The sequence below is a fragment of the Engystomops pustulosus genome, chromosome 9, assembly GCF_040894005.1.
Source record: "Engystomops pustulosus chromosome 9, aEngPut4.maternal, whole genome shotgun sequence".
In the NCBI taxonomy this organism is placed as follows: domain Eukaryota; kingdom Metazoa; phylum Chordata; class Amphibia; order Anura; family Leptodactylidae; genus Engystomops; species Engystomops pustulosus.
The window spans coordinates 64,839,338-64,859,346 of record NC_092419.1 but is presented as its reverse complement, the minus strand read 5'-3'; the positions used below and the strand labels follow the sequence as shown (position 1 = coordinate 64,859,346).

The following is a 20,009-nucleotide window of genomic DNA, read 5'->3' as shown; positions in this document are numbered from 1 at the left end:
CGCCTTCTCCAAAATAGAATCAAGCTCGGGACCAAACACGAATTCCCATTCAAACGGAATGCTGCAAAGTTTGGACTTCGACCTGAAATCACCACTCCATTGTCTTAGCCATAGAGCTCTTCTGGTTGCAATAGACAAAGCACCTTCTTTTGCCGAAAACCTGACGGATTCACCAGACGCATTGGCTATAAAGGCAGTAGCAGATTTTAATGTTGGAAGAGTCTAACAGGAGCTCTCTAGGGGTGCCTTCCCTAAAATGATTTTCCAGCTCTGATAACCAGAAATACATTGTACAGGCAACCGAGGTAGTGGCTATGTTAGCTTTTAGATTAAGCATAGTAGACTCCCAAGCTTTTTTAAGCAAACCGTCAGCTTTCCTATCCATGGGGTCTTTTAGATGGATAGTCTCCTCAAAGGGCAGGTCAGTGCATTTTGTCAGTTTTGTCACCTGGACATCAGCCTTGGGAGGTGAATTCCAGAACTTAGTATGGCTTTCGTCAAATAGTAAACGATTCCTAAACTCCTTATATACAGAAATTCTCTTTTCAGGCTCTCTACACAAACAACTTATTCAGGAAGCTGAATAAGTTGTTTAAGAGTATCGTTGATGGGGAACACTTTTTCTGGGATCTAAGGATGCCAAACAGTTCATCCTGAATGGATCTAGCTTCCTCCACTTCCTCAATCTTTAGAGTATCACGAATAGCCTTAAGCAATTGAACTAAATCCTCAGAGGAAAACAGATATCTGGATTCCATCTTTGAAGCGAATAGTGAAGTGGATGGCTCTAGATCTAAAGAGTCCTTAAAGGAAGAATTATCCTCTGCGTCAGGGTCTGATTCTGAGGCGCATATTAGGGCCTTTTTAGGTGGGGGGCCAGGAAGGATAAGCGAGGCTATGGAGGTGGCTACAGAAGACTGGACTTCCCCTTTAATGAAGGAATGCATCTCCTCCATGAATCCTGTTCTCTCTTCTCTTAGAAGGTTATCCAAACCGTCCTTGCATACTGTTTTTTTTGTAGTTAGAATTAAGCCTTGTATTGCACATGTTGCATTTACGATAGGCTGATCTCTTCCCATCTTTAGAGGGATCCTTACTCACTTTCTATTTCGGCTCCCGCCAAGAGAGAAGTGATAGCTTAGTTTTATAGGGGATAACACATATTTGAAATAGAGCCCCTACCCCTTTAAATCTATAAGACACTCACAGGGCCCGTAGACAGGGGTTCTGATAAAGAAGACTCCATGGCAAGGACCTCGCTAGGAAAGATAGATACTTCCATGGGCACCTATAATTTATAGGTAAGGGGGGGCTTATTCACATACAGCAGAACAATAAACTCACCGGCCACTTTATTAGGTACACCTGTCCAACTGCTCGTTAACACTTAATTTCTAATCAGCCAATCACATGGCGGCAACTCAGTGCATGTAGGCATGTAGACATGGTCAAGACAATCTCCTGCAGTTCAAACCGAGCATCAGTAAGGGGAAGAAAGGTGATTTGAGTGCCTTTGAACGTGGCATGGTTGTTGGTGCCAGAAGGGCTGGTCTGAGTATTTCAGAAACTGCTGATCTACTGGCATTTTCAAGCACAACCATCTCTAGGGTTTACAGAGAATGGTCCGAAAAAGAAAAAACATCCAGTGAGCGTCAGTTCTGTGGGTGGAAATGCCTTGTTGATGCCAGAGGTCAGAGGAGAATGGGCAGACTGGTTCGAGCTGATAGAAAGGCAACAGTGACTCAAATCGCCACCCGTTACAAACGAGGTAGGCAGAAGAGCATCTCTGAATGCACAGTACGTCGAACTTTGAGGCAGATGGGCTACAGCAGCAGAAGACCACACCGGGTGCCACTCCTTTCAGCTAAGAACAGGAAACTGAGGCTACAATTTGCACAAGCTCAACGAAATTGGACAGTAGAAGATTGGAAAAACGTTGCCTGGTCTGATGAGTCTCGATTTCTGCTGCGACATTCGGATGGTAGGGTCAGAATTTGGCGTTAACAACATGAAAGCATGGATCCATCCTGCCTTGTATCAACGGTTCAGGCTGGTGGTGTCATGGTGTAGGGAATATTTTCTTGGCACTCTTTGGGCCCCTTGGTACCAATTGAGCATCGTTGCAACGCCACAGCCTACCTGAGTATTGTTGCTGACCATGTCCATCCCTTTATGTCCACAATGTACCCAACATCTGATGGCTACTTTCAGCAGGATAATGCGCCATGTCATAAAGCTGGAATCATCTCAGACTGGTTTCTTGAACATGACAATGAGTTCACTGTACTCAAATGGCCTCCACAGTCACCAGATCTCAATCCAATAGAGCATCTTTGGGATGTGGTGGAACGGGAGATTTGCATCATGGATGTGCAGCCGACAAATCTGCGGCAACTGTGTGATGCCATCATGTCAATATGGACCAAAATCTCTGAAGAATGCTTCCCGCACCTTGTTGAATCTATGCCACGAAGAATTGAGGCAGTTCTGAAGGCAAAAGGGTGTCCAACCCGTTACTAGCATGGTGTACCTAATAAAGTGGCCGGTGAGTGTATATTGCAGTATTAAGTACATTAACACATGAGCATAGTGTACAGTACCTTATCGGCATAGCGGTAGGCGATCTAGACCTCAGAGTCAAAGTGACTACCTGCGACCAACCTTTAAATTTTGGCGCTGCCGAGCCCCAATACGTCACTTCCGGTGCGACCGGAAGACATCTAATCCACGCGCCGGAGCACGTGACCGAGGCTACCACGTGCGCTCCAACTTTTCAAGACCCAAACGTCACTTCCGGTGCGACTGGAAGTTCTCAAGAGAGGCGTCGGAGCACGAGACTGGAGCCACCACGTGTGCTCTGACTTTCGGGTACCCTGGATCTACGCGGAGTCGATGGTAGAGCCGGCACAACAGTCCCCACCGGAACAAGGGAGGACGTGCAATGCGTCGAGGCGAGGCCCAGTACTGGCAGGGTAAGGGTCAGACCCGTGCCTGCATATCCGTACTGCCCCCACTGCCCCACCCGGAGGAAGCATGTGAGTTCCATCTCTGCTCCCTGCCCTGTGTAGGGACAGGAAGACACTGGTGTGAATGCCGGGGTGGGGCCTTTTATCTTCTCTGCTTCCTGTCCCCACAGAGGTCAAGGGGTCATCCTCCAGGTGGGGCCGTAAGGGAAAGTAGAACATTTTGAAGTTCAAAAATTTTTCAAAATTTTCACCAAATATCTGATTTTCTCATAAATAAATGCAAAACATACCAGAATTTTTGGTACGATGTGTCACGAGAAAACTATTTTAAAATCACTTGGATATGTTAAAGCGTTTCAAAGTTATAACCATTTATAGTGACACAGGGCAGATTTGTCAGGAAGGTGAAAAGTGGCTTTGGCGTTAAGGGGTTAACATATCCAGTTGATTTTGAGATTGTACTTCATGTTGTTTGAGAAATTTAAGCAATAAGTTTAGTATTTATTCATGAAATACAGAAATTTGGTGAAAATTTTGAAAACAAACAATGTTTTCCAAACTCAAAATTTTCTACTTTTTGGAAAGTTGGTCACATCACTAAAATAACTTGCTTACTAGCATTTTCCACATGTCTGCTTTAACTTCCCATCATTTTTCAAACATATTTTCCTTTATTTAGGATGTTAGGAGGCTTATAAACTTTAGGTGCCATTTTTCAGATTTACACGCAAATCATCAAAACCTACTTTTGGAGGGTCAATTTAGTTAGAAGCGACTTTATAAGGCACACATAACAGAAAACCACCACAAATGACACCCTTTTAGAAACTACACCCTCACGATAGTCAAACCAACCTTTGGGAATTTTGTTAATACTATGAGCATTTCATGAGGGTGAAAAATAAATGAAAGTGAAATTACAGAAATTTAATCTTACAATAGATTCATTGAACACTAAAATTTGCACCTCCACAACAGGTTAAAAAGGAAAATGCATTTTACAATGTTGAGGGCAATTCCTCCTGTACCCTGTAAACCTATTTCTCACAAGTGTAGCAGTACCCCACAAGTGCATATAAAATGCTTTATGGGCGCACAGTTGAGGAAAAGAGATGTTTGTCTTTTAGAAGCCAAATTTGACAGAAATCCTTCACATGTGTCAGGATACATTCAGAGAGCCCTAGTGGTAGCAAAACAGAGGAAAACCCGAAAAGTGACCCCAATTGTTGAATGCACACACCTTGGGGAATTTAGCAAGGTGTAATATGTGGTGTAGTGTAATACATGTGGTGAAATGAGCATTTTGAACATATAGGTCAGTGATGGCGAACCTATGGCACTGGTGCCAGAGGTGGCACTCAGAGCCCTTTCTGTGGGCACTCAGGCAATCCTCAGAGAGGACTCCAGGTATCTTCCTGCAGTACCAGACAGCCCAGGGCTTGCTGTGCACAGAACTATTTTAAAGTAACAGCTCTACCTGGGACTATTTTCTGCTTTATTGATGTCCTTAGGGAGCTGGTATCAATGAAAACTGTGACAGAGAAGGGAGTATAAATCACAAATTAAATTTCTGCGTTGGCACTTTGCGATAAATAAGCGGGTCTTTGTTGTAGTTTGGGCACTCAATCTCTAAAAGGTTCGCCATCACTGATATAGGTGGTTTCCAAATATGATGTGCAATTATTTTCTGGATAGTGTGATGCCCATTATGCGCCACTAAAATGTCAGCTCTCTGATTAGGAAGCCATATTTCCTGATAAAGACCCAACATGTGATCCTAAACTCCAGCCAGAAAGTCCAGCAGGACTCCGGAATGATGAAGCACTTGGAATATAACTAAATAATAAATAAAAAGAACTTGGAGAATTATAAAGGATCTCCTAACAAATCCAAAGACTTAGAGGGGAAATAGAAAACCTAAATAAACCTAAAACCTGAAAACTACATCCCACAATAAAATAATCAAGGGGTATATGTAGGGAGCATTGTGACCTAAAAGTTGTTACAATTATTCATTTTACCGAAATGAATTCACAACAGGTTGGGTGTGAATTGTGAATGTGTGGAAGGAGATTGAATATACCAAGTGACCAACTAAACTTCTGTCCCTCTGGAGTTGTCGCAGGTCTCTTATTAGTATATAGTGTCCATCCCAACTCCGCTTTTGGAACAGATTCTTTATTGAGTCCTACCTTTAGTAGCAGCAGAATTCACCGGGAAAATGCGGTCCTGGCAAAACACAGGAACATGAAATCCAGAGGTACTGGGGCCCCGTCCTTCTTGTCCCAATATTAGTTCCCTAATATCTTCCTCTTGAAAATGGAGAAATGATATGGCAGGAACTGCACATTGGAACAGCTCATACAGCATCATCTGTATAATGTACACGGCCAGCGCTTTTGTACCATAATCTTCATTTTCCTTAGGGAAATTCTGTAGGGAAATTATTGCCAAGTGTTGCTCTTACTCACCCTCGCGATGCCCTTTGTGACGAATATTTCTGCTATTGGCTGGACCAAATAGACCAGCCAATAGCGGCAAACATACAGAGGAGGCAACAAAACCCCTCTGGACCGCAAGGCAAAATTGGTGGCTGTCAGGAACAGCCGCCACGCTGCCCTGATCACCGTGTCTACAGACTTTGTGATTGGGTATTACTGACGTCATAAGCAAATTCGCTGCTATTGGCTGGGGGGCCGTAACCCTTCTGGTCCATGGGGCAGGATTGATGGCTGTCAGGAACAGCCGCCATCTTGCCCCGATCACTGTCTGAACCGTGTTGGCAAGTCACTACCCGTCGCACCATTCTATGATAACGCACGTATGGAATAGGCTATACAATTTTTTTTTGGCAATTTAGACAAAGGGCTTATTTTTTGCGAGACAAGATGCACTGTAAAAAAAAAAAAAAAAAAAAAAACCTTAATTTTAGTGGGTTTTTAACTTATTGAAGCAATTTAATTAACTTTACGTGTCGAGGAAAATAAAATCATCAATTCTTGATTTTTTGCATTTTTTTGGGGGGTGTTCACTGTAGCATGTTGCGAGACATTTGCATACAGCTTTAGGACCTCATTGCTTAGGTTTACAGGCATGTAGAGGGACAATGAAGGGATAGAGGCAATGCTCTCTAATGGCAGTTTATGAAAAACAGAAGTTAATCACCGGTAATGATGTTTCCTCGTACCACGAAGGCACCAACCAGAGAGAGGGATCCGCCCCCAGGGACAGGAAACCTGAGCTTAAAAACACGCTCCTCCTATCCTGACTCAGTGGTTTACAGAGACTTGGAAGAGTCTCATGAAAAATTTTTCCATGCATGCGTAATATGTAGACATGTATGTATATACACATACACTAAGTAGGAAAAAACAACCGGGTGGGAATATACCAGGTGCCGTCGTGGTACGAGGAAACATCATTACCGGTGAGTAACTTCTGTTTTCCCCGGCACCAACCAGAGAGATTATCAGAGAAGAAAACTTTTAGGGAGGGACAATAGAGGAAAGAACCTTCCTCCCAAAAGAAAGGTCGATAGAACCCGCCAGATCCAACCGGTAGTGTTTAACCCCTTCCCGACGCGCGCCGTACTAGTACGGCGCGCGCCGGGTCCCGGTGCATGGAGAGGGCTCGCGGGCCGAGCCCTCTCCATAGCCGGTAAGTCTTTGCTGCATATTGCAGCAAAGGCTTACCGGTAACACCCGCGATCGGTGCTAGCACCGATCGCGGGTGCTTTCACCGCGATCGCCTCCGGCAATGCTGCCGGAGGCTTCAAAAAGATGGCGCCGCATGGGCGCCGCCATCTTGGCGCGGATCTCCGCTCCCCGATGACGTCACGGGGAGCGGTGATCCGTTGCCATGACAGCATCGGGCCTCACGAAGGCCCGAAGCTGTCTCGTTTTAACCTATTCATTACAATGTGCTATCAGCACATTGTAATGAATGAGGAGTAAAATCCCCATATACTGCCATATTGCAGTATGGCAGTATATGGTAGGATCGATCAGACAACCTAGGGTTAAAGTACCCTAGGGAGTCTGAAAAATAGTTAAAGTAAAAGTAAAAAAAAGTTTAAAAAAAAAAAATTATATTAAAAAAACCTAAAAATTCAAATCACCCCCCTTTCCCTAGAACTGATATTAATATTAATAAACAGCAAAAATCATAAACACATTAGGTATCACCGCGTCCGAAAATGTCCGATCTATCAAAATATTATAACGGTTTTTCGCTGCGTTTAACCCCGTAACGGAAAATAGCGTCCAAAGTCAAAAATGACATTTTTTTGCCATTTTGGAAAATATAAAAAAATTAATAAAAAGTGATCAAAAGGTCGCACAGTCCTAACAATGATAGCAATGAAAACGCCATCAAAAGTCGCAAAAAATGACACCACCCACAGCTTCGTACACCAAAGTATGAAAAAGTTATTAGCGCCAGAAGATGGCAAAATCAAAAAAAAAATTTTGTACAGGAGGTTTTAATTTTTTTAAATGTATGAAAACATTATAAAACCTGTACAAATGTGGTATCCCTGTGATCGTAGCAACCCAAAGAATAAAGTAGACATGTCATTTGGGACGCAGAGTGAAATCTGTGAAATCCAAGCCCACAAGAAAACGTTGCAAATGTGTTTTTTCACCATTTTCACTGCATTTGGAATTTTTTTCCCGCTTCCCAGTACGCGCCATGGAATATTAAATACCGTCACTACGAAGTGCAATTTGTTACGCAGAAAATAAGCCATAACAGAGCTCTTTATGTGGAAAAATAAAAAAGTTATAGATTTTTGAAGGTGGGGTGTGAAAAATGGAAGTGAAAAAACTAAAAAAGGCCAAGTCGTGAAGGGGTTAAAGAAGGTGTGGGGGGTAGACCAACATGCAGCTCGACATATTTGTTCTAATGAGGCATGTCTGAACTCTGCCCATGATGTTGCTAGGGCTCTGGTTGAATGGGCATGAATCTTTTCTGGAATAGATCTTTCAGCTACTTCATATGCTAACTGGATAGTAGCCCTAATCCATCTAGCGATAGTTGTTGATGATGCTTTTGTCCCTTTGTTCTTCCCTGCGAAGAGAACAAACAGACTGTCTTAAGGAATGATTCTGAATTTCTCAAGTACTGAAGCACACTACGCCTGCCATCAAGACTATGGAAGGACTTTTCCTTTTCTGACTTTGGATTTGAGCAGAAAGAAGGCAGAACTATATCTTGGGATCTATGGAAATCCGAGACTACCTTCGGAAGGAACTTAGGGTCGGGTCTCAATACAATCTTATCCGGAAATAAAGTAAAAGTATGGAGGTCTACAAGACAGTGCAGCAACCTCACTGTCCCTCCTAGCTGACGTAATGGCTACTAAAAATACCGCTTTAAAAGTAAGTCGTTTTTGGGAGAGGTCTTCTAAGGGTTCGAAGGGAGGACCGGATAGAGCTTTTAACACTAGGGATAAATCCCAAGGGGGGAAACTTGACCTAGTGGTAAGGCCTCCGTAAGACTTTGCCCTAATAAATCTAGCAATCCACGGATGGTTTGCTATGTTTTGATCAAAAATTGCTGCAAGGGACGACACCTGGACCTTCAGAGTGGATGGTTTTAGACCCTTTTCTAGGCCTAACTGTAAAAAAAAACTAAAATACTACTAAAGTCAGGGTTGTACATATCAATTGGTCTCTGAGCCATAAATTTAAAGAAAGCCTTCCATGTTCTTAAATAAATTCTATAAGTAACAGGCTTTCTACTCTTCTGAAGATACATCTCAATAGCCATGCCGTGAGATGAAGACTCCTCACCTCCGGATGATAAATAGGGCCCTGGTATAATAAGTCTCTGCTCTCTGGTAGAACCCATAGGTCCGCTATTGACATGTCCCGCAGACTTGAAAACCAAGCACGGCGAGGCCAAAAAGGGGCGATGAAAATGACCCTTGCTTTTTCCCGTTTTATCTTCCCCAGAGTACTGGGAATTAGGATCATGGGGGGGAAAAGGGTATAGCAGATGGTGTCCCCAATTTTGGGAGATAGCATCCACTGCCAACGGATGATCCCTGCGGTCTAGAGAGGAACAAATGTCTCACCCTTCGATTTTCCCTGTTGGCAAACAGGTCTATTTCCAGGAGGCCCCACCTTTTGGTTATTATGCTGAAGATCTCCCCATTGAGGATCCATTCCCCCTGGTGGATAATGCTGCGACTTAAGAAGTCTGCTTGGGTATTCTCTACTCCTCTTATGTATACTGCGTTTAGAGATACCAGGTGTGACTCTGCTAACTGGAAAATCTGAGAGGCTATATGCATGAGGTGTGGACCCCTTGTCCCCCCTTGCTTGTTTATGTAGGCTACTGCCGTAGTATTGTCTGATCTTACTACAATATTTTTGTTTCTCAGAAAAGGCAGAGCCGCTTCTAATCCTTTCAAAATGGCCAGTAGTTCTTTGCCATTTGAAGAAAAAATTGTTTCTAGAGTGCTCCACTGGCCTTGAAATATTTTTCCCCCTACATGTGCACCCCAACCCCACGGGCTTGCATCCATTGTAATAATTCTCTCTGGATTTGAAACCCAGGGGAGACCCATCTCTAGGTTTTTTTTTTTATCTAACCACCAGTTTAGGGATTCTAATACTAACCCCGGCATTCCCATTTCTTTGTCTAAGGAAGTAGGATTTTTGTCCCAAACCTGAAGAAGAAAATTCTGTAAAATTCTTATGTGAAACTGAGCCCAGGGAACTGCAGGAATGGTGGCCACTAGACTCCCCAGGAGGGACATACCCCTGCTGATGGTTGTACGTGAGGACCTTTTATTTTTGTTATACTTTCCCTTATCCTTTCCTGTTTTTCTTGGGGAAGAAAGGATCTTTGGCAATTTGAGTCTAGAAGAACCCCCAGGAAGAGCTGTTGAGATGGGACTATTTCTGATTTTTCTATATTTATTAACCATCCCAGAAATTTTAGAATTTCTTGAACTCTGGTTACTTGGTTTCTTACTGTTTTTTCTGAGGGCCCCACTAAAAGGAAATCGTCCAGGTAAGGTATAAAAAGCCCCTGACCTAACTTTATGAAAGCTGCCATCTCTGAAATAATTTTTGTAAAAACCCTTGGAGCTATGACGATACCAAAGGGGAGGGCTCTGTACTGAAAATGTCTTATCCTTTGATCTAACTGAACCGCAAACCTTAGGTATTTCTGATAATCCGGGTGAATCGGTACGTGGTAATAGGCGTCTGTAAGGTCGATTGACGCCATAAAACAACCTGGATATAACAGATTTACCGTTTATTTTACCGTTTCCATTTTTGAAGCTGGGTACCTGTAAATGCCTGTTTAAGCCTTTTAGATTTATTATAGTTCAAGGCACCACTTGGTTTTTTTTTTTACCCAAAAAAGAGCTGAGTAGAACCCTAGTCGTTCTTCCTCTATTGGGACTGGGCACAGTACCTTTTTGGAGAGTAACTGTTATTTCTGACATCATGTTGCCTTTCTCTCCCAATGGAACTTTTGTTATCTTGAATTGTCGAGGAGGAAAATTCTTGAAGTCCAATGTTATCCCTTGAGATATGGAACTGAGAATCCACTGGCTGTTTGAAATGTGACTCCAGGCAGGGAGGAAGTGGGATAATCTTCCCCCTACCTGAGGCCTCGCGTCATTGTGGCCGGGAGGTGGGTTGCCTGGACTGCGTATATTGTTGGCCAAACAAATAGCCTTTACTTGGCTGATGGGGTCTGGCCTGTTCTCTCCATCTCTCCTTTGGTACCTTGATTTACGAAAGGACCGAAAGGATCTGGGTCTATTGGGAGCGGAGGTAGCTGGAAAACCTTTTTTTCCAGTCTCCTGCTTTTTTCCAGTAAATCGTCCAGGATGGGACCAAACAAAAAATTACCGTCACAAGGGATGCCACATAATTTACCCCTAGAGGCTATGTCCCCTGACCAGTTTTTTAAACCACAACGCCCTTATAGCTGAGTTAGACAGTGCTGCGGATCTAGCAGAAAGTCTTAATACATCCACCGAGGCATCTGCTAGAAGAGCCGCCCCCTTCAGAATACCCACTATAGAGGCTTTTAGGGATTCTCTAGGAACTTTTTTCTGGATGTCACCTCCCAGCTGGTCTAACCACAACAAGACCGAGCGGGCCACGCAAGTTGCTGCTACTGCTGGTCTGAAGGAAGTGGTCGCATACTCCCATGACTTCTTGAGAAAACCCTCTGCCTTTCTATCCATGGGGTCTTTTAAAGCATTAATATCCTCAAAGGGTAAGGAGGTGCCCCGGGAGATCTTAATAATGGAAGCATCTACCTTGGGTGGTGGGCCCCAGGAGGATGTAGCATTTTCCTCAAAGGGGTACTTTCTCTTAATAGCCCTAGGGATATATGACTTTTTATTGGGATTTTTCCATTCTCTTGAGATCAGGGATTGTATGGTATTATGGATTGGAAAGGTACGTCTTTTCCTTTCCGTTAAAGGAAACCTACCACTTCTGAAGTTAGGTATGAGATGTAAACACCGGGCACCAGCTCAGGGTGAGCTGGTGCCAGAGCTTACCTTAGCTAGTGTTTTAAACCGCTATATCGCGGTTTAAACACATTTTGATTTACAGCACCGAGGTAGCTTCGGCGCTGCGCGCGGCCCTGCGCGCGTGACGCCTCCGGCACTTTCTATGGAGGCGCGCTAGCTAAGGTAAGCTCCGGCACCAGCTCACCCTGAGCCGGTGTTTACATCTCATACCTACCATCAGAAGTGGTAGGTTTCCTTTAAACCCTCAAACATTATATCTTGGACTGATTTATGGAGTTTCTTCTCCTCTATATGCATAGAGGATCTGACCATTCTTAACAGTCCTTCTGTATCTTCCACTAAGAATAAAGGACGCCCCGATAATTCCTCTTCTGAGACTGAAGAGGCATCCCCCTTTTCTCCCTCTGATAATATTTCCACAGGATTTGCTGAGGAAGGTCCCGGGAGGTCATTTTCTATAGGGGTAGATCTCTGATCGATAATATCCCTAACTGACACCTGTACCTCCTCTCTAATAACGGATCGCAGAGATTCCAGCCAGGAAGAAGACGCTTCTGCTACAATCTTTGCAATACATGTGGAGCAGGTACTTTACTCATAGTTTGTAGGTAATTTAAAAGTTTAAAAGTGCGCCGGAGTGCGCGCCCGGTCCTATATGGAAGCAGCCGGCCGACCACGGGTGCAACTCCCTGAATGGAGGTCTCCGCTGGCAAGTAGATTCTTGGACCGCCAACCAGCGGTCCCAAAATAACAAACTAGAGGAGCTCAGGTCCCTTCCAGGGACAGGAAACCACTGAGGCAGGATAGGAGGAGCGTGTTTTTAAGGAGCGTGTTTTTAAGTTCAGGTTTCCTGTCCCTGGGAAGGATCCCTCTCTGGTTGGCCGTCATGGTGCTGGGGAAATATATTTAGTTTAGGGGGGTTATTTTGCATGACGGGTTCTCTTTAAGGAAAACTAGAATAGAAAAAATTCCATTTGTTTCAGGATCGCCATTTTTACAGCGCATAACTTTAGTATTTTTTGGTTGACAGAGCTGGTTGTGAGCTTATTTTTGGCGTGACAAGTTGTTCTTTTCAGTGGAATCATTTTGGTGCTTGTAACTTTTTTGGATCACTTTTTAGAACATTTTTTGTAAAGCAATTTGATAAAAAAAAAAAAAAAAATTTAAATTTTTGGCAAGTTTTAATTCAGGATCACCACCGGGAAGGGGGCGTGGAGTAGTCCACATCCCAGAAATTTCCATCAAGCTACACAAATAAATAGCTGGATTGAAGTTCAACTGTTCTCCAGGTACATCACCCAGAATGATTCATCTGGTGCAGTAAAAGTCTAAAATCTAAATCTGCAGTGGTGTATTTATCAACCCCCATGTGTCTGCAGGATTTACCAGAACAAAAGTAGAAATAAACTCAGGGGCAACACAGTCATAGTGCATATGTTAGGTTTACAAACAAGCAACACAAGCGCCAGCGAGTAGGCATCAGTACAATTGCATATCCGTTTAGGTGATAACGCATGCAAGACACGCGCAATAAAAGGTAACCAGCAATACTTAAATGAAGTTTAACATGGGGAATTTACTTATAGAAAGAATCCCTGCAGCAGCTACATCCTGTTTTTTCACCAATTCTTTTATCACATCCAAAATTTCCTAATTACATTGCTATCAACACATGTTTTTCTAAAAGCAATGCATTTAGATAAATTCTAACAACCATTTCTCGGCTCCATGTTCATTTTCCCCACAAAAGTATTAAAAAAATGCACTCAATGGTTGCCCTGACAATTCTGAAATCTACCCCATGGTGTCAGTTACAGAATGCAAGTGTTTCAGTTGAACCACATATGCAACTGGGACAAGACTTTCCCTGCAGCCTGCTAGCATATATACCAGAATCAAGCTCACTCAGCCATAGTTTACAGAAGGACTAATGCCTGGGTAAAAATTAACTCAGCATTACAAAAATTACCTAACAGCAGTATAGGGCATACAAGAATAGTTTACATAATTATGTACTGCACAGGAACACGAGTTAACGGTCACTAATATATTGATTGATATATCATGGTAGGCCATTAAGAGCTACTGCACTGTCCACCTCAACTAAACACCGCGAGAAAGCAACTTAGAACGTGGGGACCTGCCATGATACACTCTCTAAACGCCGGCCTAACATACCAGGTTTAGAGTACATACAAATTGGTAACGAAACGAACACAAACAATTTGAACCTTCCTTGACTTTACACACACATTACTGTACATTCATTCGACATACAGCCGTGGGAATAAGACAGTATAGCATCACCACCATTACCTGTCAAGCAGCCTTAGGGTCCCGCTAAGCAACCTCAGCACCTCACATTCAAACTCCGGCAAAATGGCGCGCTATCCAAACTACGCGTGTCCGATCCCTCCTCCTTACTGCGCAAGTCACGGCAACTTGTAAGTGCACGTAATTGCGTCCGCCTTCAAGAGGTGTGGCTGACCTGATGATATACGTCTGGTAGCGACCAAGTCCAATAACGCTCAAAGACATTCTGACATCACGGAATCACGTGACATTCTGAAATCACGTGACTCCTCGGTGGATGTAGCTGGATAGCCTAAAATGTATGGGCGCCTAGGAGATCCTGCCTTCTACACGTACATTGTAGCTTTTTCACTAAATTAAAAGCCTAACATGTATGGGCTACTGGGTTCTGGCAGTAGTATGTCCATATAGTTTTGTAATGTCAATGGGGAGAATTTAATAATGCCACTTTTCTGACTAAATCCCAAGACTCATAGGTACCTGTCCTCCCGAGTCATGGGATTTAGCTGGCTCTGTATGAGCTATTTCCATGACTGGGAAGGACCTATTCGCCCCCTAGTGGTGAGGTGCTGAATAGTATTAGCCTTCTCACATGGAAGAGGCTATTTTCTATAACTCAGAGGGACCTGGTCCTCCCCAGTCATGTACAGGACAGACGGATAAAGCGGAGCTGTCACTATTCTAGTCTGTACAGGACAGACGGATAGAGCAGAGCTGTCACTATTCTGGTCTAGCAGGGGCGTCGCTAGGTCAAAAGATCCGGGGCCCGTGTCCCGGATCTTTTGGTCTGTGCCCTGGATGTCTCAGTGCAGGATCAGTTTCTGTGGTGTCTCCCGTCTCCTGTCACTTCGGTGCTTCTTTTTCATGTAATTGTACAGGAGCCTGAACAGAGATAAACTCTTCCTCTGCCTGGGACACAGGATACGCCCCCAGCTCCTTCTCTAACAAACCTGGTTAACCACTTACTGTCTGTGGATCAGTCTAACTTCGTGCAGGATCCTAGTCCTGCCGGCTGAAAGTTGATGGATGATCTCTCATCTCCACATATCAGCCCTTCCTGACAAGCAGTGTGATAGCAGCTCTCCACATGGAGGAGGAGGGAGGATTTCTGCAGCTATTATGTCAGCCCTGCTAACCACCTTCTACAACAGAAAGCCTGACACTTACAGTTATCCTCCATTACACATAGTAAGTCATGTGAGGATGTAGTTGTTGTACACACTGAATGTATAGTTCTAGTTATGTGTTCCTGTATATGGACATTTATAGCTGAGTTTGCATGAGGAGATCTGCATGCGAAAGAACTTATTCCCCTGCTTACGGTCCGTTTGACAAGCGAGTGAAGCCAATGTGAATATTCAGAGATGGGCACCACATCATTTCCTCTAACACCTTGGCCATGGTGAGGTGTACCGTGCCTCGCACACAATACAAGTCTATGGGGCACATGTGTCATATGATTATATGATGGTGTCCAGGCACTCGCTGGCACCAGCCTCCAGAAAAATCACAATGGGCAGCTGAGATGTGCACCTCTACAACAGGTCTGACCTGGCGTACAATCGTACCCTAGACTGTGTCTGAACGGGTACAGGTGCAGGACAGTAACACCCTGCGCAGGCCCACTGCATTGCCTCCCTGCCCAACCAGCATAGTCTGCAGAGTAGTTGCAATTCCCAGCTCTGTACCGGGAATTTCAAATAAATCACATCTTTTATACTGTATGTTTGCAGGTGTACAAGCCTTGATACCCTTTATGTGCGCTATGAGTTAGAGACAGTTTGTGTGGCTAACACACAGCGCACATATACAGTCATGCATGTGAAGCCTTAGGCTACATTCACACAATGTGTGCCTACCATACCGTATTCACAGCACTGGGGAGAGGAGGAGCACTGCTCGCCCCCGGCCCTCTTCATACCAATGTATGGCACACAGCGCCATATTCCTGACAAAGATAGGACATGTCCTATCTTTCTCCCAGCTACAGAACGGTGCGGTGCCGCACGTGTGCTGCACAGTACCGTTCCCGTATGGTGCAGTGCGCCCATTGCCATCTATGGGGGATGTATATATCATCAATATATGTTGGCCGTATATACATCCCCCATACGGTCATGTGAATATAGCCTAATAATGTATAATTTAAAGGACATCTTCCATCAGATTAATTTCTTATATCTTTGCATGGCCACATTTTTGTAAAAAAAAATAAGATAATAAAATATGCAAATTAGCCTCTGATTAGGCTCCACTGTAATATAATTTATGCCAGCTGCATTTTGAGAGCTGGCTCGATTTGGAAAGTGGTCTGATGACATCACCGTCTCTCAAAACGTGGCTGGCGTTAATTATATTACGTGGAGCTTGATGGGGCTCTGCAGAGCACCACAGACTCATTTGCATATCTTATAAACTTAGTTTTTACAAAAATGCGGCCATGCAAAGATATAAGAAATGAAGCTAGGGATGGGGACGTAATAGTCATCTACCATCAGGTAATCTGATGGTAGATGTCCTGTAAAGATATACAAATCATTTAAAAATGCATTTAAAACATGTGCAACATTCCTCTTACCGGGGCCTAGCCTTTTCTCGGGGCCTGGAGTCAGCCGGGGCCCGCAGTACCTGAGTGGCTGGCGGTTGCGGCCTAGGCACGCTAGGGTCACGGTGCTTGGTATGGGGGAACCGGAGAGCTGTCCTACAGCCTGGCAGGTCTCCAGCAGGGTGGTGTTGGCAAGAAATGATGAGGGAGAGGCTGCTATAGCGGATCTCCCTGGGGCAACCCTTTGGTGTCTAGAGTATGAGCCTCTGTGTAGTGGACAGGGTGCCTGTGATGATGGTAGCTGTAGTAGCAGGGACCAGACGGAGGCAGAGGTTGAACTAAAACAACTTACAGTTCTTTATTGGAACCGACAGGAACTTCAGCAACGTGCCTTTAACAGAGTGATGGAGTGCTGAGATGCTTTTGGAGGAAGCCACAGGAGGTAGATCGCCAGCCTGGATGCAGAGGGCAGGCTGGGAGGTAGCTGTGTCCTAATAGGAAGCTTCAGCTTGTCCTGGAGTGCTTCAGGTATCACCCTTGAAGGTAGGATGATACCCCTTTCCTCACTAACTCTAATCTATTAGCTCCACTCTTCAGAGGCAGGGGCTAGGCTCTTCCTGCTCTTATCTGGTATGCTGGCTGAATAGAGTCTGGACTGGGTTTCCCTAGTCTACTTCTCTTCTCATCTGAGCTAGGCCAAACTAGTCTCTAGCTGTTCTGATCTTGTGCCCTGCAGACCCAGAGGGTCTGCCTGGAACTGGTCTCTTCTCCCTCCTGGGAGAGACTGCTCTCTTCTCTCTCCTGAGAGAGACTACCCTCTAGAACATTCCTGGCCAGGGGTTTTGTAACTCCTCTGGTCAGGTGGTGGCTGCTCCTCCAATCACATCTCAGCTTACAGAGGACAGGATGTAACACAGATCATTGGATAACAGAATATTACATCATACACAGATTAACTTCTGCCTTGCCAGGCAGGATTCACCACTGCAATATCCCCTATGTCCTATAAGGACCATGTAGTGTAATGTGGCTACATGCAGGTGGGGCATATTCGCAAACACTCCCTCGCCTTGCATCGGCGAGGGTGTTGCACATGTTCCTCTGAGATATCAACTCTGTGTCCTCCGGCCCCAGAGAGTTTTGTACTGTATAGGAGGCACATCCTACATTCATACATCACATCTCCTATTTCAAGCAGCTCACTGCTACGGCCTAGAGCAGGAGGAGTGATATAGTGATATCATAACACCTCATTCTTCACAGCAAGAAGATGGGGCTCAAATTAATGGGTCTTTGGCGTGGTAACATTGACAAACATTTACTAAGGGTTGTGCGCCGGTTTTCTTTCAGAATTTGCAAGTTCTTTTCTGAGCAAATTGCTTGCATAGATAATTAAAAAGTGGCTGAGACTGTTTTGTGGCGCACGCTGCACTATTACCAATGTGACACAAATTTCTGCACTGATATGGGCGTTCCAGTGCTCAGTTGGACCTTGCACCACATTTATCATGCAAGGTCCGACAGAAATGTGTCACGAGCGCTTAAAGGTGCACCAAATATAAATGCATATAGCGCTTCACTGCACTGTTATTAGTAATTGTGCCCCAGTATTCACAGGGGAACAATTAATTTTTATAATTCCAAATAAATAAACAACAATTATTGACAAAAAATATATATTTTATTAATAAATAATACAGAGAAAATTACAAATGTATGATCACCATGATTAAAAACCAACCCATAAAAACAATCCCTGGTGGACAAAAAGGTGCATAGCCATTCCTGAAGTAGTGTTATTACAGTACAGGTAAATAAATAGCCTGTAGGCCTGTAGGGCACTAGATATAATATTACAATCAAGCCAGTTCAGATGGACAAGTTAACGACACGTAATATCGGTCACATCAAACAGTACTAATGAGCCTCCATAAAATATGGTTTCATGTCAGTACTAGTGCCCCTAATATATCACTAGCTATATAAATTATATTATAGATCCTGGTAGGCAAGCGTCTTAACAATAGCAGACATACAAGTATATAAAGTGCATAGTGCAAAGAAATTCATGTATACCGACCAGGCTGCATTTTGAAATACCATTATTCACTGTGAGCATTAGTGAATGTGGGGGTATTATTCAGTGTGAACGGGAAGGGGGCACATTGAGGGGACTTCAGTTCGCCAGCATTTTTTAGTGGGAGCATTATTTAGTATGGGTAGAACTAGTGGTTGCATACAAATAAAGACAAGAGATAGCGGCACTCACCCAAGAATCTTCTTTATTCTGCTTTATGCATGTGACAGGGAGGTGCAGCACAAGAAAGACTTTGGCGACGGGCCGTTTCGCGCACTCCTGCGCTTCGTCAAGTCGTATGAGGGACGCCAGTGGAGGCGGGATTATAAACGTTCTCCCTCTGACGTCACTCATGAGGAAATCATGTGATCGAGAAAGTCATGTGATCGGGAACAAACAAAGAGGGTGTGTGCGGAGGCGTGGGCGGCGCCCGCCCGGGATCGCCCGCTGGCCAGTCACAGTGTGGGCGTCGCCACAACGCATCAACAACCCAACAAAAACAGCCACAGAAAGGAGAAAAGGGAAAAAAGTAAATAAAACATCAACCTATTAGTATCACATAGTTAAAAACAATTTCCTCACAGTGTGATATATCAAAGAGAGTTACAATAAGCCAAATAGCCTGAAATATTCCTTATGTGATACCTAGCAAACTATAGGAAAACCGCCATGTCATTTTTATCATTTAGTCCTGCAGGACCTTCTGCTTCAGTCTTAAGGATCCATCTAGCCTCGCACCGGAGGAGTTCCCTATGTCTATCTCCTCCATTGGTGTTCACCAATACACCAACCCTTTATATCCCCGCAAAGGACAATACATCAGGGTTGCCTGCATGTTCGGCGTGTACATGTTGTATCAGTCTTGGAGATCCTTTACCTGTGATCACTGAGCGATGGTGTTCCCTAAACCTAATGAAGAGAGGTCTGATGGTTTTTCCTATGTAGAATCGTCTACAGGGGCAGAAGATAACATAGACTACATGGTCTGTTTTGCAACTGATAAAATGTTTGACAGTGGTTGTGACCCCTCCTATCTGGAGACTCTTGTCCCTTATATGAAATTTACAGAAATTACAGTGATGGCATGGAAAGTTACCTTGTGGAGTAGCTTTATCTAGCCATGTGGTCCTATTCACTGTGAGCATTAGTGAATGTGGGGGTATTATTCAGTGTGAACGGGAAGGGGGCACATTGAGGGGACTTTAGTGCGCCAGCATTTTTTAGTGGGAGCATTATTTAGTATGGGTAGAACTAGTGGTTGGTTTCTTACAGTCTGCTTTATTAGGAAGTGTGCCACATTTAGGTGGCAAGTGTAGATGTTTCATTGAGGGGTATTATAAGGTGGGGAGCATATCCACAGGATATGTAATAAATACATGTCAGGTGCAGATCTCTCAGGGCCATTTCTAAAACAGGTGTCTGATGACATCCTTTGTGCGGCCAGGCCAAATGAAAAGTCAATTTGCTCTTCTTTTTTCATAACTCCCATAGACTTGAGTGGAAAGTGACCATGTATGCATGTAAAACTCTGCATTCTGCCCATCTGTGTGAATGGGGTCAGCTGCCAGAGAGGGTATGTAGAGGAGTTGACACTACTGA

At 44.1% G+C, this 20,009-nt stretch overlaps 1 protein-coding gene across 5 annotated transcripts in view; it reads right to left on the bottom strand.

Moving 5' to 3' along the window:
- The window catches only part of LOC140076584 (exportin-2-like), a 75,037-nt gene extending 56,375 nt beyond the window's left edge, over positions 1–18,662 (bottom strand). For 3 of the 5 annotated variants that reach the window (XM_072123174.1, XM_072123171.1, XM_072123170.1), the window contains exon 1: positions 13,792–13,957. The gene's annotated coding sequence lies outside the window, so the exon portion shown is untranslated. The other 2 variants (XM_072123172.1, XM_072123173.1) reach the window with 2 other exon arrangements.
- Between the last annotated feature and the right edge of the window lie 1,347 nt (positions 18,663–20,009).